Source organism: Mandrillus leucophaeus, unplaced genomic scaffold (assembly GCF_000951045.1).
Source record: "Mandrillus leucophaeus isolate KB7577 unplaced genomic scaffold, Mleu.le_1.0 Scaffold471, whole genome shotgun sequence".
Lineage (NCBI taxonomy): Eukaryota > Metazoa > Chordata > Mammalia > Primates > Cercopithecidae > Mandrillus > Mandrillus leucophaeus.
In genome coordinates, this window is record NW_012105043.1 from 2,108,000 (window position 1) to 2,113,627 (window position 5,628).

Genomic DNA, 5,628 nt, shown 5'->3' on the forward strand with positions numbered 1-5,628 from the left:
TTCACAGTGGTTATCCAGAAATAGTTTCCTTATATGGTAACAGTTCCCATTCCAAGTACCTTTACTCAAGTACCCTTACTTGAGTCAATCTCAAATTTGTACTATGGAATATTTTTTGGTGAGCAAAGTTAGGGAAGTTTCTCAGAGGTAAACCAGTTGGGTTAAAATATTTAAATTCCAATATCATCTAAATATGTTGGTTATCTTAAGCTTATAATAATAGTAAAATTAAATTATAAAATCATAAAAGTTGTAATAACTTTGAACCATTTTTTAGTCTATTGCTTTATCTTTGTGCAGAACATCATGTGAAAACACCATTTCGCAGACACGTAATGATCAAATCTATGTTTAAATGCTTTCAGTAAAGAAGATGCATAGTCTGCCTCAACAGACCTTTCTAGAATTTCACAAACTTCAGACCAAACCAAAGAGCCTGTGCTGCTGTTAAAAAGTTGTCCCCTCCCCTCCCACTTCATGAAAGACAAGGGAAAACAACAGGACTATCTCTGAAGGCAAGAAGACGCTGAAGCAAAACCAATCGCACCCATTGTTAAGCAACTTTCTAAATTCTCACATTTGCAACTAATAGCAGACATTTTAAGACCTATGGTTTGAAAAGTTAATTTTAATAGTAGTAAATGCTAGTTCTAATTTCTTAGCTGTGAAATTTAGTAAAACAACTTTCTCTGGAGCAGCCTTGCTCTGCTATGTTGTTACTATCCATGGTGCAGTAAGATTGGAGTTGCTGCAGAGTTCCAGGCAACAATGGAAGGTAGAGCATAGTCAAGAGTGAGACTATTTTGTATTCTAGCAACACTCTTTTCCCATCCATCAGCCAAAATTTTGTCTAATGTTTGATGCCAATATAATTGTTGGCATGGAATCACCATGTTTAGTTGCACTGTGCTATCCAGTATGACAGCTAGCAGTCACATGCATGTGTTTACATTTAAATTCATATGAATGAAAATTAAATAGAATTTAAAATTCAGTTTCTCCGTCTCATTAGCCACGTTTCAAATACTCAAGAGCTCCATAAAGCTAATGGCTACTATATTGGACAGTGTAGAAATTGAACATTTCTCTCATCTCAGAAATTCCTATTGGAGTACTGGAATTTCAGGAAGATCAGTATTTATCCCTGAGCTGGAGAAAAGGTCATCTTGTTTGAAAGCTGAGTATCAGAACAAATTGGTTTATATTAGCAAGGAATACATGCAGATGGGATTTGAGTGTGCAACATGCTCTCTATCTGCCACATTATGTTTTGAGGAGCAAAGACTGACTCATCACATAAACTTTACCCCCAGAATTTCATACTCCATATACCTGTCTTCTACACTAAATTTTAGCTGGCAAATAGAGAAGTGGCAGGGGGATTTGTACATAATATCTGTGAATTAGAGTTGGCACTATAAATTGGATATAAGACAACTACTTAAAACCAAAAGTAAAAGAATGCCTGCAAAGGTAGCACAGAAAACCTTAAGAATGAATTATACCATTCTCCATAGCAAATAAATGTGTCTATATTTCAATTTCTACAACAAATGCATGGTTTTGCTTATATATTGCCAGATATCAAGTGGAAACATATTTTGCATTTAGGAGGTATAGCCCATTGTTTTAAACTAATGGTTTGCGTTATCTGTAAGGAGGAATTTATAAGATCCCAAAGGGAAATTGAGCTCCTACACAGTTTACTTATTTGTCTTCAAGGCAAATTAACTATCTAAGCAGAAGAAATGTGATTCCAAATGCATTTCAGTTCATGTGTAATAGTCCTAGCTTCTCTTGCTGCTTCACTATACCCCTGTCCACCAAAGGTAAGACGTCACATACAAATATTGGAATAGTCCCCCAATTCTATTTAAACTGTTCAAATTATTTTAAAAGTCAAAAGTGAAGGAAAACTGCTGATAATTATTAAGACTTTCCTATATAAAGGAAAGAATAAATTTCGATTATGTTAAAACTATACAAGAATGAAAGGAGACTGTGGAAAAAAATGTTACAATGCTTTTTGGTAGCTGAGCTAAAGGCTATTCTTCCTTATACAGGAAAGAATAGTAGAGCAAATATACCTCTCAGGTCACAAAGCACTAAGGCAATTTACTCCTGTCTGTGTTTTTATCAATGATCCTTCGTTTATAATCCCTGACCTCTGAGAAAATTTGGGCCCCGCGCATTCTCTCCCCAGCTGAAGGTCATGCTCTGTTCTGTTTGCTGTATCTGAAATAGCCGAATGCTTTCATTCTAAATCCATGCTTTGGTTCCTGGATCATCTAAGCATCTGATTAGCTCCATCTTTTATCTCCCATCTCAGTGGCTTTAGACCTTTGGTCTCATTGTTTCTGATGCTCCCTCCATACTCTGATTGATATAGAACAGCAAAGGTTGGTTTTAGAGCCCCAAGCAGGGCAAGCCTGGCAGCCTCCTTGCACTACAGTTAATACCTTGCCAAAAGCAGTCTGGTCTCTGGAGAGCTATCAACCATTTTCTAAACATTTTTTAAGCTCTTCATTTCTTCTTATGCCCTTTCATGCTTTACAACTACTTGAAATTTAAAAATAATAGTAATAATAAAGTAAACAAAAAGGCTTGAAAACATTACAGGTAACAAGAGCAAACTAATTGTTTAGTAATATTTTATATTAATTATTTTATAGTATACATAAATCTCCCTCTTTAATTTTGTTTGATAGATATTTTAAATGCCAGATTTAGGCTGGAATTATTGAAATTCATTTATAATTAGCATTTTCTTTATTAATTGCCTTAATTACAAAATAACACTCAAGCTACATATTTCCACTTTTCATAGGTCTTGATGTTGTATACACATCTTCCTTTAACTCCTTTATTAAGTCCTAAATCTTGTTTCTAAGTCAAAATATGTGTTTAAAATTGCCCAAGTGATCATCATTCTTTCAGTCTTACAGATCATCTTTCTGTTCTAGTCAATTATTTTCAAAAACCTATGTTGGTTTTATGATGTAGTACATAAAATATTGTGGTATACGGAGAGCTGGAACACCTGGAGGACAGGACATCTATGTCTGAATTCCAGGCTCAGTAACAACAGGGTGGATTTGGTCATGCCACTTACTTCCCATCATCTTAGTTGCCTCTTTTGCAAGACTAAAGTGCTTTTCAAGATAATTTCTAACCAACTCTCATGTTCAAAATGTTATGGCTCAACAACAAAAATACAAGCAACTTGATTTTTTAAATAGGCAAAACACTTGAATAGGTACTTCTCCAAAAATAATATATACATGGCTATCAAGCATGTGAAAAGATTTTCAACATCATTAGTTGTTAGGAAGATGCAAATCAAAACCATAAGTTGGGATCCCTTTATATTCAGCAAGATGGTCATACTCGACAAAAACAAAAACAAATAAAAAACGCTTAAAACAGAAAACAAGTGTTGAAGAGGATATGGAGAAACTGGAAACCTCATGAACTGGTGGTAGGAATGTAAAACGTTCAGCATGTGTGGAAAACTGCTTGGTAGTTTCTCATTAAGTTAAACCTAAAATTATTATATGACCCAGCAATAATACTTCTAGGTATGTACCCAAGAGAATTTAAAACTGGTACTCAAACACTTGTACACACATATTAATAACATCTCTATTAACAATAGCCAAAAGGTGGAAACGATTCAAATGTCTATCAATGAATAACAAAATATTCATATCCATACCTTGGAATACTATTCAGCCATAAAAAGGAATGGAGAACTGAGACATGCTTCAACATGCATGCACTTTGAAAACATTATACTAAGGAAAAGAAGTCAGACATAAAAGACCATATATTATATGATTCCATTTATATGAAATATCTGGAACAGGCAAATCCTTAAAGACAGAAAGTAGATTAGCAGTTGCCAGGGGCTGGAAGGAGTGGGGAAGGGGGAGTAATTGCTTAATGCATGTGGGTTTTCTATTTGCACTAATGAACAGGTTCTGGAACTAGATAGTAATGATGGCTGCACAACGTTGTAAATGTACTTGATGCCACTGAAATACACACTTTAAAATAATTAAAATGGCCAGTCACAGTGGCTCATGTCTGTAGTCTCAGTACTTTGAAAGACCTAGGCAGGAGAATTGCTTGAGCCCAGGAGTTTGAGACCAACCTGAACAACATAATGAGACTTTGTCTCTATAAAAAATAAACAAAATTAGCCAGACACGGTGGCGCACACTTGTAGTCCCAGCTATTTAGGAGGCTGAGGTGGGAGGATCACTTGAGCCCAGGAGGTGGAGGTCGCAGTGAGCTTTGATAGCATCACTGCTCTCCAGCCTGGGCAATAGAGCTACATCCTGTCTAAGAAAATAAAAATAAAAGATTAAACTGGTAAATTTGATCTTATCTGTATTTTACCAAAGTAAGACAAATTATGACTCAATTTTCACAAAGTAGTGTCCTAATATAAGGCTTACCTCATGGAAAGAAAAATCCCATTCTTATCAGCCATTGGCAGCAGTTGAAAGGGGAATATTTTGTTTATATAGTTTTGCAATGTAAAGAAACAGCATTTGGAGGCATCATAGAAAGTAAAGTGCTGAGGAATTAATTTTCAAAATAACCATGAGCTCCTGATCTTCAGGAAATCAAATGTTAACATTTAGCTATATAATGCTTTGTTCTGATTGCTAAATCATCTCTTCTCTCTTTTTTTTTCTCTTTCTCCTTCGTTAGTATTGTCTTTGTCCTAAGGTATATGCTGGACTTTCTTATTGTTTAGTACAAATATGGTTCTCTCTCAGCTATATTGTTTCTCTTTTTTTGTTTAGTTTGTGCTCAGTGGTTCTCACACACCATTATGCTTTACAATACAGAAAACTCCACATACTTCAAATTAAAATATTCAGCAGATAGTGAAACAATAGGTTTGGGTTCCCTCACTACATTTTCAAGTTTGCAAAAGTTATCACATGTACAGTGTTGGATATAATGACATAAGCAGCTGAACTGGAATTTAGGTTTTATTTCCTCTACCTTAATAAGTCATAGCAATGTACATAAATTTAATAATTACAACCACAGTGACGGTTGGATTTTTTTTTGAAAAGCATTATTCTTTATTTTTTAAACTTTCTGACTTAGAGCTACCTGCTTGCCTATTATTAATTTAATTTAGTCATTTCTGTGATTAGCTTCTGGATAATACAGTGATTGATTTCTCATTCTATTCAGGTCTACAGTTCTGTCCTCCTCTGGTGAGCATTTTCTCCCAGGTTTTAAATTGCCCTTGTGCTCCTTCCTTCCCTCTGTTTCTAGGTTTGCTGTTTCTGGTAGTCTATGCCCCCAACACTCCAGTGCTGTCATCCTTGACATGCTTACCCTGTCTCTGCCCAGGAGAGGTGGTACCTATGCATAGCAAGAGTGGGCTCCCTGGGGACATGCTCCACCCATAGGGAAATAGCTTTCTTGCTCTTGGCCCTACCCTTCATCCACACTAGAATTTTGTTTTGTTTGCTTGCTTGTTGCCGTGTGTGTGTGTGTGTGTGTGTGTGTGTGTGTGTGTGGTGTGTGTTTTCTTAATATAATACATTTGCCTAATGAAACCACAACCAGCTAAGTAATTCTTTCCCTCAATAACCTCAG